The sequence below is a fragment of the Chiloscyllium punctatum genome, chromosome 18 (assembly GCF_047496795.1).
Source record: "Chiloscyllium punctatum isolate Juve2018m chromosome 18, sChiPun1.3, whole genome shotgun sequence".
Taxonomy (NCBI): Eukaryota; Metazoa; Chordata; class Chondrichthyes; order Orectolobiformes; family Hemiscylliidae; genus Chiloscyllium; species Chiloscyllium punctatum.
Window position 1 is genome coordinate 9,167,713 of NC_092756.1, and position 21,283 is coordinate 9,188,995.

Genomic DNA, 21,283 nt, shown 5'->3' on the forward strand with positions numbered 1-21,283 from the left:
ATATTTTATCTCAAGATTCAGAAAGTGCTTTCATACACAAACATACCATAATATGGAATGTAATTTTTGGGACAAACAATGCAAGCAGATTGCAAAATCTTAGTTTTAAAGTCTTGCTGCAACTGTTTTGGTTTTAATGAACGCACACATGGGATTCAGTGCTGCAATTCCTTTGCATAAACATGCACTTTGCAGCTCTCGTTATTTGATTTTCCTGGATGTCTTTCATACGAAAAAACGTTCACAGCAACTTGATTTGCAAAAGGAAACCGCGCTCCCTTTCATTATCCCAATGCAACCTACATTTCAATACAGTTCAGTCAACAGGCTCAGACCGTTCTTTGAAATTTTGTAATAGTGTAAATGCGTATAAACTGACCATTTGCGTTCCAGTTTCAAAATGACAGCTGCGATCATCTGGAAACAGCGCCACGAAAATGCCATTGATGACAGCGACGAGAGTGGGATTCGAACCCACGCGTGCAGAGCACAATGGATTAGCAGTCCATCGCCTTAACCTCTCGGCCACCTCGTCACAGATGCCAGCGTGGCTATGACCTTATGAATAATTGAATTGGGTAAATTATGCAGAGCAGCAGATATTTCTCCCTGGTGTTGGTAAAATGATAAATTCGACAGTTCGGTTCCAAGACTATGGTCTGACCCCTGGGTTGTGGGGCAAGTGCACTCCCACTGTCACACTATGCACACAGTGATCTGAACAAAAATGAGGAAATGAATATATAACAACGTCTGTTGAATTCTGTGAAGATTTGATGTCAACGGAATAAAGAACCCGAGACAGCAGGAGGGGTTCTTTTAATAAAGAGTTGGATAGAGATCTTAAAGATAGTGGAATCAAGGGTTATGGGGATAAGGCAGGAACAGGATACAGATTGAGGATGTTCAGCCATGATCATAATGAATGGTGGTGCTGGCTCGAAGGGCAGAATGGCCTCCTCCTGCACCTGTTATCTATTGACTATTAAATTGCCTGTGAGGAATTGTTTTCCAGACTGGAGGAGAGTGCATTGTGATCAATGTCATTATTCGGAACACCTAACTTCAGCTCAGATGTTTTTGACACGCACTTGTGTACAGAACAGACAATTTCAAAATCCAAAATAAGGCAAAACTGACAATTGAACTCAACAATGCAAAAACCTTGATCTGTATCATTTTCCTGGGCCGTGCGACACCAAGTCACTGTATGATCACAGCAATACAGTGAGCAAGTGTCAGAAGGAATATGAGTGCAGTGCCAGTGCGCATGCTGGGAGCAGCAGGTGACACACGGGGAAGTGGATTTCCCACAACAGGAACACCGACCAAACAGCGGACTGCGGTGGAAGGATTCAGAGGGGGGTTATATTTTGGAATTTGATGCCAGAGACACAATGGAGATCTGTCATTGAGCCTATTCAAGATGAAGTTTTTAAGATTTCTACAAATGCAAAACAAAATAAAAAGCTCATGGGTTAGTGAAGGCAAAAGATGAAATTGTACATTTCATCAATCTACCCATCTTTACAATAAGTACCTCACCACTTTCCTCACTCGGGGACAGAACCACTGGTGAAGATGATCAGATAATCCCCGTTACTAGCCATGGAATCAGAGAAACTCGGTTTCCCAAACGTTCAGGTAAAAACAGGAACGTGGAGGAAAGCATTAATGTGTTGCTCCTGTGCTGAAGGTGACCACTGCACGGTATCTCTGTTCCAGTACAGTGGGCTGTGCTGTGCCGAAGTTTTAATTTTGAGCCTCACATGGAGCAGCTTCAATTTGTCGTCGTGTTGAGGGATCCGGACAGAAGGTGATATTGAGAAAAGCCAAGTTTATGGGAAAATACTCGTGTTTTTGGATTGAGAAACAACCTTTTCTGGATAATGACTCCTTGATCAACAAACATACTGCAAGTATCGAAAACGTGAAGAGACATGTGTGGAGAGAGAGCCGAAGGTGATTTTTCAGCAGATGGATAACGTTTCCCATGTGCACTGCGTTAAATTCCGGGAAAATAGATATTGAACTGGTTTCATATTACAGAGTTTATTGCAAACTCACATAGGTTATTGCAATAATAAAAAAAGAAATCACATAGGACCGTTTGAATATTGTATTGAACTGAATTTTGGTCTGAGCATATTTTATCTGAAATGGTGTGCTGCAGAGAAGTACAGAGGGTTAACAATACAAAAGGACAGAGTCTTCTTGGTGGATTTCTTGGGTGGAGTTAAGAATGTACGAAATATACATAGCATCATGTGAATGTGGTCAAATCTTTAAAGTAAGTGTTGTCTCTCCAAGTGACGATTCAATTCCTACTCATTTGGATATCACTTCCGTCTGCAGTTATTTTACGACATCAGCTCCATTTACAGAGTTTCACCTTGAATAATACGCCACACCTTACCAATCCATGAACTTTTTATACTCAGTCTTATTCAGTTGTACGTGTTCATGAAATATCTTTGTGTCTGAAGTCAACAAATTCTAAATTGTCACGCAACGACACTGACTTTCACTCAATGGTAAATTCTCTCCTTGAACGTTTGTTCATGTATCTTTTAAAACACTGTGAAATCAGCTTCTACGTTTTATTTCTGGAAGGTCGTTCACGATTTAAATAACTCTATTGAGTGGAAGAAACTCTCATCCAAACTTTTCTTAATCATTCACTCATGGTTTTCAAGCCCTAACTAAAGTTATCTATTCACTAGAAAGAGGGACGTTCCCCGATTTACTCATTCAAACCTCGCGTTATGTGAAAATCTCATTTGTTTACATCAAACTTGCATGTTTCTGCTCCAGCATTTCCAAATCTCGTGAATAAATTCCTTCATTCTTTCTATCATCCCGTTTGTATCCTTTCTGATATTTTTATGTCTCTGTAAAAAACGTCACTTGGCTTTCTAATATTTTGCTATCCAGGAAACAGCATCTGTGCTCTTTCTCACTTCTTTACATGTTTTTGGAGAAGAATGAGGACAAGGATTATACACAATGTTCCCACTGAGAGTGACCAAAAAATTTTACAGTTACGCTATGAACTCTTTGCTTTTTAAATATGATGCCTCTATTTATAAACTCCAATAACGTAAATTATTATCTTATCAGTTCATGAACATTGTCTCCATGGAGACGAGAATTTTCTATGTCTTCCTTTCTTCTTCCACGGAATGTCTGAAAGGTTTGTAAGGCCAACATCTCTAAATCCCCATGTCCTGAGTCAGTCTCAGCTATTTCTAAAGGTGACTGAAGTTCAAATACTTCATAGGGTGTCTCCCATCATTTCAGTGCAGACTGGTTCTGGACAGTAAATGCTATCACTAAAGGCCACCGTGAATCTGAAATCAACAGTTTTCACATAGTAATTCTCGTAGCTATTGTGTATCGAATGTTCGTGTTCTTGTTCAATTTGTTCATCATTTCATGGGTCCCTGTATTGAATTCTACTGAATGATTAATTAGTGAATGGAGACATTCCCTTCACCACTCAGTCGAAACTCCATGGAACATTGAAAGAATTTACTCATACGCTTCCACAGGACAGTCCTGCCATTACTGGGATGAATCAGTGAAAATTGCCCACGTATCCTCGAAGGCAAGGATTTCCTTTTCCATTTTAGCAGATCATTGCAGCACTGAATCCCATGTGTGCGTTCATTAAAACCAAAACAGTTGCAGCAAGACTTTAAAACTAAGATTTTGCAATCTGCTTGCATTGTTTGTCCCAAAAATTACATTCCATATTATGGTATGTTTGTGTATGAAAGCACTTTCTGAATCTTGAGCAATTATATTTCAGTTTTGTCAAAAATTATCATTCGCTGTTCTCTCTTTCCCTTTCAGTTTCCCGTTTTATATCCCGTATTTTATCAGTTTATCTTAAGTTTTCAATAATTTCAATCAATCTCCCTCCTGATTTCCAATCCGAGAGAATGCCGCAATTTTGTCAATTTATTTGCAGTGCAGCTGTAGGGCGCGGTGACCAAGTGGAAAGGCATTGGTCACGTGAACCAAATAAAAGTAGTCGGCTCGTGGAATCTGGCCGTTCCATCACAGTTATATTAAAAACATTTAACATAATCTTTAGCTAAATCATATTGGCAGAAAATAAGAAAACAAGATGAAAAAAATTGCTGATGCTAAAAATCAAACAAAAACAGACGTTGCTGGAATGTGAGTCGGGCAGAGGAACAAAGCTGAAGCCAGGTGACAACTCGCAGGCACCTCCTCCTGCAGACCACGATCACAAACTCTCCTCCCCTCACCAAACTATCATCTCCCAGACCATCCACAATCTCATCACCTCTGGGCATCTCCCATCCACAACCTTCAACCTCATTGTCCGTGAACCGCGCACTCCCCGATTCTACCTTCTTCCTAAGATTCACAAACCTGACTGCCCCAGTCGACCTATTGTCTCATCCTGAGCCTGTCCCATTCGAATAATCTCTTCCAACCTCGACACAATCCTCTCTCCCCAGTTCAGGAAATGCCCACTCGTGACACATTCGTGACACCCCTATGCACTTCACCTCCTCCAAGAATTTCTTTTCACTGACCCACAGCGCATCATCTTCACCATGGACATCCAGTCCCTGGACAAATCCATCTGCGTGACAGAAGTCTGCAAGCCTTCCATTTCTTAATCTCACACCATCCCAACCAGTGCCTTTCCACCGACATCCTCATCCACCTGGCTGAACTGGTCCCCACAATCAACAACTTCTCTTTCCAATTCTCCCACTTCCACCATCGAAACTGGTAGCCATGCGCACCGCATAGGACCTAGCTATGCCTGCCTGTTTGTCAGATACGCGGAACTGTCCATCTTTCGCAAATACACAGGCACCATCCTCCACCTGTTCCTATGCTATATTGATGAATGTTTGGGGCCACTTTGGTGCTCCAACGAGGAGGTTGAATAGCTCACCAACTTTACCAACACCTTCCACTCCGACCTCAAATTTATCTGGATCATCTTGGCAACTTCTCTCACCTTCCTGGACCTCTCCATCACCGACTGTGACGACTGACTAATTACAGATATATACTACAAGCCCTCCGACTCCCACATATATCTAGACTACATCTCCTCCAACCCTATCTCGTGTAAGAACGCAATTCTTTATTCCCAATTCCTCCTCCTCCAGCACATCTGTTCCCAGGATGACCAATTGCACCTCAGAAAGAGCCAGTTGGTCTCCTTCTTCCACGATCACAAATTGCCTTCCCACGTGGTTGACAGCGCCCTCGAGTTCATCACCTCCATTTCACACACCACCACCCTTGAAGCCACGCCTCTCAACGCAACAAGGACAGAACCACATGGTTCTCACCTTACACTTCATCAAACACCGCATAAACGCATCATATTCTGCCACTGATGCCATCTCCAAACAGACACCACCACCAGACATATATTTCGCTGCCCAGCCCTGCCACATTCCGTAAAGACCAATACCTCCATGACCCCTCTTCAGGTCCACACATGCCCCCACCAGCCCACAACCCTCTCCTGGCAACTTTCACTGCCACCAAAGGAAGGGCGAAACAAGCACCCACACCTCTCCCCTCATCTCAGCCTAGGCCCGAATGGATCATTCCACATCCATTAGAAATTCACCTGAACAGCTACCAATGTCATCTACTGAATCCGTTGCACCCAGTGTGGTCTCCTCTACATCAGGGAGACAGGAAATCTTCTTGCAGATCATTTCAGAGAACATCTCTGGGACACACGCACCCACCAACTTCACCGTCCCATGGCTGAACACTTCAACTCCCCCTCCTACCCCAACAAAGACGTACAGGTCTTGGACCTCCTCCACTGCCAAACCGTTACCACCCAACGCCTGGAGGAGGGACGCCACACATTCCGGCTTGGGACCCTAACACCACACGGGATAAATGTGAATTTGAACAGTTACCTCATTTCCCCTCCCCCAAGCCCAAGCCTTCAACTCGGCACCGCCCTCTCGACCCATTCCATCACTGCTATTTCTGACCTATTTTCTTCTCCCTCCTATTCATCCATCTATTGCTTTCCAACTATTTCCCCTTAACCCCACACCATTTCCATTTATCTCTTAGCCCCGACTCACAAGCCTTATTACAGATGAAGGGCTTAAGCCTGAAACCCGATTTCTCCTGCTCCTCGGATGCTACCTGATCTGCTGTGCTTATCCAGCATCACATTACCAACTCTGATCTCGAGCATCTGCAGTCCTAACTTTATCCTTGGAATTATCAATGACCTTAGAGTGAAAATATCCCTCGCTTGCAGTGATCACAGTGTGACTGAGTTTTCCATTTATTTTGGGTGAGGGCAGGCTGGATCTGAGACGAGCGCTTAACATCTAAACAACGGGAATGGTATCAGATCGCGAAGTTCGGGCGGGCTGAAGTGAAGTGGAAAATTCTGTCAGAAGATGGATCAGTACAACTGCATCACATCACCCAGACTGTAAAAGACACACAGAAGGAAAAAATCAACATCAGTGCAGGCACAATGACAGGTAAAGTGGAAAGGAGACAATACAACACACTGAGGTGCAGTGGAATTATTTCTGTGAAATGATTCGATATATAAGCTACACCTTTACATATGGACTGCCCTCACATTGGAAAAAGGAATTTCCTGCAGTATAACGGCGATATCTGACTGTGACATTACAATGCTGAGAGACACTGACAGAGTTTCATCTGTAGCAGCGTGGCCGAGTAAAACCATGATCGTCCCATCAGCCAGAATTCAATACTTCAAAGCTCTCCTCTGCGCTGAACAACTTATTTGCTGCCCCTGTAGTCAGATCTCACCGCTTCACTGTGTATCTTCTTCTGCTTCCTACTTCACGGAAAAACTTGAAACGTGAACAAATCTACTTTCCACATTCACCAATCTTTTGCAACTCCCGAGTTGGCACAGGTACGAGTGACCGATTGGCCTTCTCGAGCGCTCTCACTCTGGTATGATTTGAATGATAAAGTGGACTGTGTCTGATCTGCAGAATGTCCCCACGCGGGACAGTGCTGTTTATCCCATCCCCGTGGACTGAGCTGTCTCTATTGGCAGAGTATTCAGTCATTTCACTCCACTTGTAGGCATTATGATGGGATGTAAGTGCGGATATGCTCTGAAGCTTCCTCTCACGGGCACAGCCAGGTGCAAGAGCGCTGCTGGAACATAGCAACTTTAATTGCGAACTTCCTCCAAATATCATTTATTTAAGAGAGAGAGAAAGGTGCTGAGCTGGTTGGATAGAGAGAAATGGGCTGTGGACTCTCTTCCCTCAGTAAAATTCCAGTAAGTGCATTTTTGTGCTGCCCATTTGATATTGGGGATTCAGGGACAGATTTCCCGATTGCTGTGCTAGAGTTCTGGCCACATTAATAAACATGAATTTAAGCGATTTTGTATCTTATTATGCATTCTTATCATTGTACAATTTAAACTGAAATACAATTTACTCTTGTTTAACATTCTTATATCTTTAGTATTCATGAAAACTGTGCAACGTCCTCGGATGTAAGAATGGTGAAGATTGATGATGAGTGCAGTATGTTTCATGTTGTCTTATGAACTTTCAGAAGGAAGTTAGTGAAGTGTCTTTGAATCAAATTCTGTGCCGAATTGAAGCCAACCGAATGCAAAGCCCTGTGACAGTGATAATGTAACATTGTCTGTAAACAGGGAAGTGACCCACGGAAACGCAGCTTTCAATCAAGTCTATTTTGCAAAACATTTTTCTTTGTCCCCTTCCTGAGCCTGGTGTTCCAATAGTCACAGGTCAGTTGCTCCTCCTCTGCCTTAACTTTAATTTCAGGATTACAACAAAAGTAGAACAGGTTGGTCGAAGGTCCCAGAGGTACGAATAGCGCACGTTACAGGTTGGCGCTCTGCTGCTCCCGTGGAACAATTCATCATCACTTAACATCGTGTGAAATGCTGCAGCTGTAATTTCAATTATTATCTGAAGCTGCTTTTCCTGATGTTGATCAGGGATCATTGGTGCAACAGACTGAAGTGAATTTGAAAAATAACCTCTAATAAAGCAGCATTTATTATAAAACTCCAGTTTCTGATTTGTGGGATTATACAGTATTTGGGAAATGTGTCAATTATCAGCAGGAAAGCTGTCCATATTCCACAGGCGATTATCCATCTGTGGATCGAGAAACAGAGGTAATGTTTTAGCATGATGACATTTTTCAAATCATTGACCCTCCACTATATACCATTCTTGGAAAGGCTGTTAAACTCGTTTCATATTATCCCATTTCTTGCAAACTCGCACAGCTCATTAAAGTGTTCGAAAGGAATTAGATTTATCTCTTTGGGTAGATTGAATGTTGTTCGTGAATCTGGGAAAGTCAGAACAAATAGTTTTGCTGTTGTGCAGAACCGAGCGTTCAGACAGGAATAATGGCGAGTCTTTTTGCTGGGTTTTTCGTGCGGAGATCAGTGAGTATTAAATGGACTCAGTTCCGTTCCTGGTCATTGTGACCAAATGTTCAAGGCAACAGATGGCAATGATGATGATGCTTGACATCTACAGGGCCATTCCTCCTCATTAGAATCACCATTGTAATACAGATCAGGTGGGTAGGAGAGATGGTGATCCTTATGGCAACCTGAGACAGTGCGACAATTAATCCCACATTGTTAGTCTCACTCTATACCATAAACCAGTTAGCCAGCGGAATTGAGCTAACTGGCTTCCGTTTACTGTAAAGGTATAACAATCAGATCAGTTTTCTAGAGCAGTATGTCAATAGTCCAATGAGGGAAGGGGTCATATTGGACCTGGTACTGGGGAACAAGCCAGGCCAGGTGGTAGAAGTTGTGGTGGGGGATTTCTTCGGGAACAGTGACCACAATTCTGTAAGTTTTAGAATACTCGTAAATAAAGATTAGATTGGTACTAAGGGATGAGTACTAAACTGGGCCAAGGCTAATTATATCAAAATTAGGAAGGAGCTGGGAAATATGGATTGGATACAGCTATTTGAAGAGAAGTCCACATTTTAGATGTGGAAGGCTTTCAAAGAGAGGTTAAAGATAGTGCAGGATAGGCATGTCCTGTTGAAGGCAAAGGATAGGAAGGGCAAGATTGGTGAACCGTGGATGACAGGAGAAATTGTACGACTAGCCAAGAGGAAAAGAGAAGCGTACATAAGGTCTAGGCAGCTAAGAACAGAACGGGCCCTGGAAGAATTTCGGAAGAGAATGGCCAGTCTTAAACGAGGAATCAAGAGGGATAAAAGGGGACTGAAACCCTCACCTTTCTCAGGTTACAATGTGTTCATATTCCAGAATATACAAAGCGAGGGATGTCGTTAGATGAAGGGAGGGCTGTTGATGTCATATACATGGTGTTTAGTAAGGCATTTGATAAGGTTTCTCATGGCAAACTAATAGAGAAAGTGAAATCACATGGTGTGCAGGGTGTTCTAGCTCGGTGGATAAAGAACTGGTTGAGCAACAGGAGATAGAGAGTAGTAGTTGAAGGGAGTTTCCCGAAATGGAGAAAGGTGACCAGTGATGTTCCACAGGGGTCAGTGTTGCGGCCACTGTTGTTTGTAATTTACATAAATGATCTGGAAGAGGGCACTGTTGGTATGATCAGCAAGTTTGCAAATGGCACGAAGATTGGTGGAGTAGCGGAAAGCATAAGAGAATGTCAAAGAATGCAGGAGAATATAGACAGACTGGAGAGTTGGGCGGAAAAGTGGCAGATAGAGTTCAATCCAGAGGCGATGCATTTAGGCAAGACTAATTCTAGAGCGAATTATACAATGAATGGAAGAGCCTTAGGAAAGGTTGATAACCAGAGAGATCTGGGAGTTCAGGTCCATTGTACCCTGAAGGTTGCTGCACAGGTGGATAGAGTGGTCAAGAAGGCATTTGGTATGTTTGCCTTCATCGGACGGGGTATTGAGTATAAGAACTGGCAACTCATGTTAAAATTGTACAAGACATTGGTTCGGCCACATTGAGAATACTGTGTACAGTTCTGGGCACCACATTACCAAAAGGATGTGGATGCTTTGGAGAGGGTGCAGAGAAGGTTTACGAGGATGTTGCCTGATATGGAGGGTGCTAGCTATGAAGGGAGGTTGAGTAGGTTAGGTTTATTTTCATTAGAAAAAAGGAGAATGGGGGGGGGGGTGGCCTGACTGACGTTTACAAATTCATGAAGGATACAGACAGGGTGGATAGAGATAAGCTTTTACCTCGAGTGAAGGTTTCAAACATAAGAGGTCGCGCTTAGAAGTGAGAGGTGAAAAGTTTAATGGGGATACACATGGCAAGTACTTCACACAGAGGGTGGTGGGTGTCTGGAATGCATTGCCAGCAGAGATGGTACAGACAGTCTTGGTAGATTCATTTAAGATGCATCTGGACAGATGCATGAGTAGGTGGAGAGCAGAGGGATACAGATGCTTATCAATTGGGCGACAGGTTTAGAGAGTAGATTTGTATTGACTCAGGCTTGCAGGGCCGAAGGGCCTGTTCCTGGGCTGTAAATCTTCTTTGTTCTTTGACTATGAAATGTGTCTGCAAGAAGTTAAACATCACACTACACCAGGTTATAGTCCAACAGAATTGTTTGGAAGCACTAGCTTTTGAAGTGTTGCTCCTTTATCACAACCACCTGATCAGGAACAGTGCTTCGAAAGCTAGTGCTTCCAAATAAACCTATTGGACTATAAACTGGTGTTATGCGATTTTTAATTTTGTCCACCCCACCCCAATCCAAAACCGGCACCTCCAAATCATGTCTGCAGGATGAGGTACAAGAGAGAGTGCAGATTTTCAAATCCATGGCGACTTCCATCCAACTAAATAACAAATCTCAAGATTAATATCAAACATATTTTTAACGCTAATGAGGAGTATTGGGCTCATTGGCCACAAGCTGAGCATTGTTCACATCTCTGCAAGCTCTTGAGATTGGCACCCTTGGCAATGTTGATGGAATTGAGGGCAACGATGATGTGAAGCATGGCATCATCTCTCCAAAGTTAAAAATCACACAACATCAGGACAATCACCTGATGAAGGAGCGTCGCTCCGAAAGCTAGTGTGCTTCCAATTAAACCTCTGGGACTATAACCTGGTGTTGTGTGATTTTTAACTTTGTACACCCCAGTCCAACACCGGCATCTCCAAATCATAACTATCATCTCTCCACAATGCCTTACCCTCTAATCCTCACCATCAAACTCCTCTCCCATCTTTCTCTCGCACAGGGAGCTCCACTTCAATCAATCTCTCTCCAACTCAATTTCTGAACCGTCTTCGTCCCAGTCACATACATTGTCTCTGGGCTCTCCTCAAACTGTTGGCACATCAGTTCCACACTGAACAGTTTTCACCACCCTTTATGCTTTTCAAAAGGATGAACAGAGGGATTGGCCTCGGTCCGAGGAGAAGGGTGACATTTGGGATAGTTTCTGTCCCTCATTAAGAACCTTCTGTGTATCTCACCGGTTTCAATATGCCCGTAACTTTCTCCCCAGTTACCCCCAAATCCTCAGTCAGTGCAAGAGGAAGAATTTTACACGAACCTTTTTTAGGGCGGCATGGTGACTCAGTGGTCAGCACTGCTGCCTCACAGCACCAAGTCCCAGGTTCGATTCCAGCCTCGGGCGACTGTGTGGAGTTTGCACATTCTCCAAGTGTCTGTGTGGATTTTCTTCGGGTGCTCCGGTTTCCTCCCACAGTCCAAAGATGTGCGGGTCAGATGAATTGGCCATGCTAAATTGACTGTAGTATTCGGTGCATTAGTCAGAGGGAAATGAGACTGAGTGGCTTACTCTCTGGAGGGTCGGTGTGGTCTTGTTGGGCTGAAGGGCCTGTTTCCACACTGTAGGGAATCTAATCTAATATCTAAAAAAAAACCTTTCAAACTTCTGCATGATAGGATTGCTGATGGTGTTTTCAAAGCTTTGTTTTCTCTTTGTAAAGTCCAGCTGTTTTGATCATCTCTCTGATCACATTCATTCCCAGACAGATCAGCCCGAGACACGGTCAGTGCAGTGACCTAGCCTTCCTGTGTTTCCCTGACACAGCTTCGTGTCTCAGTTGAAGCCAGTTCACAAACCAGTTGTGATGTCATGACTCTCTCTGTGATGTACTGAGGTCACACTTGTTCTGTGAGGTCACACTTTGACCTGTCCAGTTCAAGTGGCCTCACTGCGATCAAACAGGGAGTAAGCCGGGGAGGACTGAAACCCTCACCTTCCTCAGCTGACAATGTGTTCATATTCCAGAATATACAAAGCAGTTCTAGACATAGACATTAGGGTGTATGGAGGATGCTCAATGACACGGAGTCAGAGACACACAGGTACAGATTGAGACTGCCCAGGTGATGTCTCAGAGCTGACTCTGAGACACACACGATCTGTACAGCAGCAGCTGGGGATGAATCATTTTTTGTTCCCTGCAGTGTACTGGGCATGCTCAGTGAAGAAACCCAAAACAGCTGACTGATGATGGAGCAGTTTGAAAGGAGATGGAGGGGTGAGACCAGGGAGGGTATGGGTCTGGCCCGACTATACAGAGAGGTTTGGGTTTCACTCCTTGTCTGTCGTATCCTCTTGCTTCACTCTCTCCATCAGTCTGCAGCCTTGTCCACTGTGGTATTTCAAAATATCAGTCATATAATTCCGAATTGTCTTCAGGGTTCACACCTCTACCACTCATTTAGGCTGCGCTTTCCAGACGCCCACGTTACTTTCTTTCTCTTATCCTCCAGCCATTTAGGTGTTGACACTCTACTCATCCTTCAACTAAAGGGTTCAGTTTCCTTCACTTAAATCTCTGCCCCGGTCCTTAATCCCCTCATCCATGGGAAATGTTCTCTTCCTGTTTACCCTATGGCTATCATAGTTCATACATCTCAGTCATGTCTTCTCTCCATCACCTCTGCTTTAATGAAAACAATCCCAGCCTGTCCAAACTCTCTTCAGAACTAAACTCTCCAAGCCCAGGGAACGTCCTGGTCAATCTCCTCTGCACCCTCTCCAATGCACTCACATCCCTTCTAGAATGTACAGAACTCTGTTGGCCAATATTTCAAGTGAGTTTGAGAACGGTCATGTCGAACCTTATACGTCGCTGGTAGCATCATGGACAGTTCTAGAGTGTTCTGTTCTGGATGGAATTCTATTGGTCAGAATGTCGAGCTTTACGCAAAACACACTTAATTCTTACACCACAATTAAAATGCAAACAATGAAAAAAAACAACTTGAACCTGTCGGAATACAGAACAAATTAATATATTATTTAATTCTACCCATCAACTGTTCCAATACAGTCACTTCCTATAAACAGATCCTTAGTAAAGGCAAATTCAGCAAAACAGATTTCTCTCACTTCCTATCTCCTCCAATCCAAAAGATGGGAACACCAAAACAAACAATCTCACAGCAGAGAGAGAGTTCAAGCTTTTTTTCCTACAGCAGAGAGAGGTGACAGCTGTGACTAATAGCTTCAACACCAAATAATGCAACTTCAGTCACTGAGAGCAGCACTGAGCCCCTGGATCGGTGAGAGCCAGACTTCATTTCCTCATGCTGCTTTGGTCGTAATTTAAGAAAACCCAAAGTTATTTACTCTGCTTTCCATGGAACATACACCTTAGGAACAGGTTGATAAATTCCCTCATCAAGAGAAACAGAACACAGCCTCCTTAAAGGTACAAGGTATCAGTCTGCTCTCTTCGGAGTCAGTGATACCGACACAGTGGGGTCAGTCTTCCCTCCCTGGGGTCAGTGACACAGACACAGTGGGGTCAGCGTTCCCTCCATGGACTCAGTGATACCGACACAATGAGCTTTACACAAAACACACTTAATTCTTACACCACAATTAAAATGCAAACAATGAAAAAAAACAACTTGAACCTGTCGGAATACAGAACAAAATAATATATTATTTAATTCTACCCATCAACTGTTCCAATACAGTCACATCCTATAAACAGATCCTTAGTAAAGGCAAATTCAGCAAAACAGATTTCCCTCACTTCCTATCTCTTCCAATCAGGGACACAGACACAGTGGGGTCAGCCTTCCCTCCATGGAGTCAGTGATACCAACACAGTGGGGTCAGCCTTCCCTCCCTGGGGTCAGTGATACCGATACAGTGGGGTCAGCCTTCCCTCCTTGGAGTCAGTGATACAGACACAGTGGGGACAGCGTTCCCTTCCTGTGGTCAGGGACACAGACACAGTAGGGTCAGCCTTCCCTCCCTGGGGTCAGTGAAATAGACACAGTGGGGTAAGCCTTCCCTCCCTGGGGTCAGTGATACAGACACAGTGGGGTCAGCCTTCCCTCCCTGGGGTCGGTGACACAAACACAGTGGGGTCAGCCTTCCCTCCCTGGGGTCGGTGACACAGACACAGTGGGGTCAGTCTGCTCCACCTGGGTCAGTGACAGAGACACAGTGGGGTCAGTCTGCTCTCCCCTGGGTAAGTGACACAGACACAGTGGGGTCAGCCTTCCCTCCCTGGGGTCAGTGACACAGACACAGTGGGGTCAGTCTGCTCTCCCCTGGGTAAGTGACACAGACACAGTGGGGTCAGCCTTCCCTCCCTGGGGTCAGTGACACAGACACAGTGGGGTCAGCCTTCCCTCCCTGGGGTCAGTGATACAAACACAGTGGGGTCAGCCTTCCCTCCCTGGGGTCGGTGACACAGACACAGTGGGGTCAGTCTGCTCCACCTGGGTCAGTGACAGAGACACAGTGGGGTCAGTCTGCTCTCCCCTGGGTAAGTGACACAGACACAGTGGGGTCAGCCTTCCCTCCCCGGGGTCAGTGACACAGACACAGTGGGGTCAGTCTGCTCTCCCCTGGGTAAGTGACACAGACACAGTGGGGTCAGCCTTCCCTCCCCGGGGTCAGTGACACAGACACAGTGGGGTCAGTCTGCTCTCCCCTGGGTAAGTGACACAGACACAGTGGGGTCAGCCTTCCCTCCCTGGGGTCAGTGACACAGACACAGTGGGGTCAGTCTGCTCCCCCTGGATCAGTGACAGAGACACAGTGGGGTCAGTCTGCTCCCCCTACATCAGTGACCCTGACACAGTGGGGTCAGTCAGCTCTCCACTGGATCACTTTAAACTGGAAGGAAAAGGGCAGCAGATACATGGAAATACCACCCCCTACAAGTCCCCCTCCAGACCACTCTCAATTCTGACTTGGAAACACATCGCTGTTCCTTTAGTGTCATTGGGTCAAAGTCCTGGAATTCACTCCCTAAGGGGCACATTGTGGGTCTACCTACATCAAATGGAGTGCACTGAGTTCAAGAAGACAGCTCAACATCACCTTCTCAAGGGGCAACTAGGGACGGGCAAAAAACACTGGCCAAGCTAGTTTTGCCCATATTCCAGGGGTCAATGAAAAATATTCCACAATCTGGAAACAATGGGACCGTCCCTTTGGCTTCAATGAGGAGTTTTATTTATTCAGAACGCGATGAATTTGTGTAGCCAAAGGTTTTACTGTGTTACTGATCTTCCCTCTGAACGAAGATAACGTTGCTGCATAAATAATCTGTTTGTACAACAACGTAACCTCTGCAGCATGTGACCAACAACACTGAACACTAACAGAAACGGTGGGTAATCATCAGGATTGATGCCTCGATTGACATAATATCAGAAATCTACAACATTGATTAAATACGGGAGGGTGAAGCTCCCAGAGATGGTGAAGAGCAGAATCACAGCTTTCCTTCTGCTCTCCAACTCTGGGTCTCTGCGGGTCTCTCCTTTGTTCTCACCCTTCAGCCTTTTAGTGATCAACTGGTCACTAAAATAGCACATCGCACATCACAGCACAGTACAGGCCCTTCGGCCCTCGATGTTGCACCGACCTTTTGAACAATCTGAAGCCCATCGATCTGACACTATTCCATTTTCATCCATATGTTTATCCAATCAACATTCAAATACCCTTAAAGTTGGTGAGTCTCTAACTGTTGTATGCAGGGTGTTCCATGCCCCAACTATTCTGACATCTGTCCGATATCTATCATCCCTCAATTTAAAGCTATGTCCCCTCGTGCAAGCCATCACCATCCGAGGAAAAAGGCTCTCACTGTCCACCCTATTGAACCCCTGATTATCTTGTATGTCTCAACTAAGTCGCATCTCAGCCTTCTCTCTAGGATTGTGACAGAGGGATACCGAAGGAATCGTACAATTCAAATGGCTGCTCTGTCTTGGAGAGAGGTAGAGAGACAACTGATGGTGAGTTTAAACAAAGTACCACTACATCTCACATCAGCCATCCAGCCAACTGTGCTAACTGAGCCCCTGCAGCACTCGCGGCTGGACGATGGTTTGTGGTGTAGAGTGATACCAACATCCAATGTTGGATTTGGTGCTTGGCAACGAACCAGCCAGGTGTCAGATCTCTCTGTAGGAGAGCATTTTGGTGATAATGATCATAATTCCATGACCTTCACTGTACTCATGGAGAGGGATAGGAGCAGATGGCCTGGGAAAGTATTTAATTGGGGGAGGGGGAATTACAATACTATTAGGAAGGAACTGGGTCATCGAAATTGGGAACAGATGTTCTCAGGGAAATGCACGACAGAAATGTGGAGGTTGTTTAGGAGGACAGGTTTGTCCCACTGAGGCAAGGAAGGGATGGTGGGGTGAAAGGACCTTGGGTGACAAGGGATGTGGAACATCTAGTCAAGAGGAAGAAGGAGGCATACTTAAGGTTGGGGGGGGGCAAGCATCAGGCAGGGCTCGAGAGGGTTACAAGGAAGCCAGGAAGGAAGTGAAGAATAGACTTAGGAGATCTAGGAGGGGGCAAGTAAAGGCTTTAGGAGGCAGGATGAAGGAAAATCCCAAGGCATTCTACACTGATGTGAGGAACAAGAGGATGGTCAGAGTGAGGGTAGGGCCAATCAGGGACAGTGGAGGGAACATGTGCCTGGAGTCAGAGGAGGAGGTAGTGTTGGTCCTCAATGAATACTTTGCTTCATTATTCACTACTGAGAGAGAACGTGATGTTTGTGAGGACAGCATAAAACAGGCTGACATGCTCAAACAGGTTGGTGTTAAAAAGGAGGATGCACTGAAAGTTTTAAGGGCAGCTAACTCCCCTGGGCAGGAAGGAATATATGCAAGGATACTACAGGAAGCGAGGGAAGACATTGCTGTGCCTTTGACAATGATCTTTGTGTCCTCATTGTCCACTGGAGCAGTGCCAAATAATTGGAGGGTGGCAAATATTATTCCCTTATTCATGATAGGGAATAGGGTAATCTTAGGAATTACAGACCAGTCAGTTTTACTAATGTGTTGGGCAAATTATTGGAGAGGATTCTGAGACACAGGATTTATGATTAATTGGAAAACCATAGCTTGGTTAGCATGGCTTTGTGAGGGCAGGTCATGTCTCACAAACCTTATTGAATCCTTTGAGGATGTGAAAAAATGCACTGAGGAAGGTAGAGCAGGGGATGTGGTGCACATGGATTTTAGCAAGGCATTTGATAAGGTTGCCCATGGGAGGCTCATTCAGAAAGTAAGGAGGCAAGGGATACTTGGAAATTTGGCTGTCTGGACACAGAGTAGGCTTCTCCATAGAAGACAGAGGCTGGTAGTAGATGGGAAGTATTCAGCCTGGAGCTTGGTGACCAGTGATGTTCCACAGGGATCGGTTCTGGGATCTCTGCTCTCTGTGTATTTTCATAAATGACCTGCATGAGGAAGTGGAAGGTTGGGTTAGTAAGTTTTCCAATGGCATAAAGATTGGTGGAGTGGTGGATAGTGTGGAGGACTGCCCTAGGTTGCAACAGGACATTGACAGGGTGCAGAACTGGGCTGATAATTATCAGATGGAGTTCACCCTGGAAAAGCATGAAATGATTCATTTTGGAAGGTCAAATTGAAATGCAGAATGCAGGGTTAAAGGCAGCATTCTTGGCAGTGTGGAGGAACACAGGGATCTTGGGATTCATGCCTATTGATCCCTCAAAGTCACCCAGCGCCCCCCAAATTTGTTGAGGCAACTTATAGAGTGTTTGCTTTCATTAACAGAGGGATGGAGTCTAAGAGCAGCGAGGGTATGCTCCAACTCTATAGAGCCCTGCTTAGACCACACTTGGAATGTTGTGTTCAGTTCTGGTTGCCTCATTATAAAAAGGATGTGGAAGCTTTCGAGAGGGCGCTGCCTGGACTGGAGGGCATGTCTTATGAAGAAAGGTTGAGGGATCGAGTGTATTTCTCACTGGAGTGAAGAAGGATGAGAGCTGACATGATCGGGGTGAACAAGGTAATGAGAGACACAGATAGAGGGAATAGACAGAGATTATTTTCCCTGGGTGGAAATGGTCATCATGAGGGGGGTGGGGGGGGGGGTATCATTTTAAAGTGATTAGAGGAACTTTTCGGGGAGATGTCAGATGTAGGTCCTTAACACAGACAATGGTGGATGTGTGGAATACACTACCAGCAGTGGCAGCAGAGTCAGATAGATTAAGAACAATTAGAACATAGAACAGAAACATGACAGCGCAGTACAGCCTTTGGCCCTTGATGTTGTGCTGACCTGTGCACCTAATCTGAAGCCCATTTATCCTACACTATTCCATTTTTGTCCATATGATTATCCAATGACAATTTAAATGCCCTGAAAGTCAGTGTCTACGACAGTTGCAGGCAGTGTGTTCCATGCCCCTAATACACTCTGTGTAAAGAAACTTCCTCTAACATCTGTCCTATATCTATCATCCCTCAATTTAAAGCTATGTCCCCTCGTGCTAACCATCACCATCCGAGGAAAAAGGTCTCACTGTCCATCCGATCTAATTCTGTGATTATCTGTATCTCACAATTAGGTCATCTCTCAGCCTTCTTCTCTCGAATTAAAAGAGCCTCAACCTTATCAAACTGGGTGACAACTTTCAGGGATCTATGTACCTGGACGCTGAGATCTCTCTGCTTATCTACACTACCAACAACCTTACCATCAGCCCAGTACTCTGAATTCTTATTCCTCCTTCCAAAGTGAATCACCTCACACTTTTCCACATTAAGTTCCATTTGCCACCTCTCAGCCCAGCTCTGCAGCTTATCTATGCCCCTATGTAGACTGCAACATCCTTCAGCACTATCCACAACTCCACCGACCTTATTGTCATCCACAAATGTACTAACCCATCCTTCTACACCCTCATCTAGGTCACGTATAAAAATGACAAACAGCAGTGGACCCAAAACAAATCCTTGTGATACACCACTAGTAACGAACTCCAGAGTGAACATTTCCCACCTGCCACCACCCTCTGTCTTCTTTCAACTAGCCACCTTCTGATCCAAACTGCTGAAACACCCTCAATCCCATGTCTCTGTATTTTGTGCATTTAAGCAACTCTTGGATAGGCACATAGAAGAGAGAACAATAGATTCAGATAAATGGTCGGCACAACATCGAAGGCTGAAGGGTCTGTACTATGTTAACAGCACAGGTTCAATCCTTACACTGGCTGAGATCATCATGAAGGCCCTACCTTCCCAACCTCACCATTCCCCTGAGGCACGGTGACCCTCAGGTAAAACTCACGGCCAGTCGTTTCTCACTAATGAGAGAGCAGCCCTAGGGTCCACTGGGACTATGGCGATTTTACTGAAAGAATATATACCCAAGTCAGGATGGTGAGTGGCTTGGAAGGGAACATGCAGGTCATGGTGTTCTCATGCATCTACTGCCTTTGTCTTTAGGAAGGTATGGTCATAGATGTTGAAGATGATGTCTACGGACCATTGGTGAGTCTCTGCAGTGTGTATTGTCAATGATACTCAGTGCTGCCAATGAGCACCGGTGGTGGATAGACAATGTTTGTAGATGTGGTGCCGATCAAACTGGGTACTTCATCATAAAAGAGAAAATGTTGGAGAAACTCAGCAGGCCTGGTGTAACTGTGAAGAGAGAAAGAGAACGAATGTTTCTAGTCCGACATGATTCTTGATCAGCCTGTTCTGAAGAAGGGTGATATTGGACTCAAAAGTTTAACCTTATGTATCTCTCCAAAGGTGTTGCACGATTTACTGAATTTCTCCAGCACTTTCTGATTTCATTTCGGATTTTGAGTGTCTGCAACATTGTGCTTTTATATGGCTGCTTGGTCATGCTGGGATCCCATTTCTTGAGGAATCTTGGAGATATTTCCATCCAGGCAAGTGGGGAGTATTCCATCACACTCCTGACGTGTGCCTTGGAAATGGTGGAGAGGCTTTTGGAGCCATGAGGTACATCCCTCACTGCAGTGTTGCTGCCCCCTGAGCTGCTCTTATAGCCACAGTACTTACATTGTTAACCCATTTCATTTTCAGCTCAATGGGAACTGACAGCTTATTGATTGTGGGGGATTCAGCAACAGCAAAGCCTTGAATGTCAAAAGGCTTTATCAATGTGATCTCTTCTTGGAGGTGATAATTGTTTTGCATTTGTGTGGCACGGATGTTTATTGTCAATTGTCAGCCCAGGCCTGGAACATAGAACATTGAACATTACAGCACAGTACAGGCCCTTCGGCCCTCGATGTTGTGCCAACCTGTGAAACTAATCTCAAGCCCATCTAACCTACACCATTCCATTATCGTTCATATGTTTATCCAATGAACATTTAAATGTTCTTAAAGTTGGCAAGTCTACTACTGTTGCAGGCCGGGCGTTCCATGCCCCGACTACTCTCTGAGTAAGGAAACTACCTCTGACATTAAAGCTCTGTTGCTTTGTACCAGCCATCTCAATTCAAGGAAATGGGCTCTCACTGTCCACCCTATCTACTCCTCTGATCATCTTGTATGTCTCTATGTAGTCACCTCTCAACCTTCTTCTCTCTAACAAAAACAGCCTCAAGTCCCTCAGCCTTCCCTCATAAGACCACCTCTCCTTACCAGGCAACATCCTGGGTGGCACTGTGGCACAGTGGTTAGCACTGCTGCCTCACCGCACCAGAGACCCGGGTTCAATTCCCGCCTCAGGCGACTGACTGTATGGAGTTTGCACGTTCTCCCCGTGTCTGCGTGGGTTTCCTCCGGGTGCTCCGGTTTTCTCCCACAGTCCAAAGATGTGCAGGTCAGGTGAATTGGCCATACTAAATTTCCCGTAGTGTTAGGTAAGGGGTCGATGTAGATGTAGATGTAGGGGTATGGGTGGGTTACGCTTCGGCGGGGCGGTGTGGACTTGTTGGTCCGAAAGGCCTGTTTCCACACTGTAAGTAATCTAA

The 21,283-nt window shown here is 45.0% G+C and overlaps 1 non-coding gene across 1 annotated transcript; it reads right to left on the minus strand.

Moving 5' to 3' along the window:
- Nucleotides 1–453: 453 nt before the first annotated feature.
- trnas-gcu (transfer RNA serine (anticodon GCU)) lies at nt 454–535 on the minus strand. Its single transcript has one exon. It is a non-coding gene; the product is annotated as a tRNA-Ser (tRNA).
- Between the last annotated feature and the right edge of the window lie 20,748 nt (nt 536–21,283).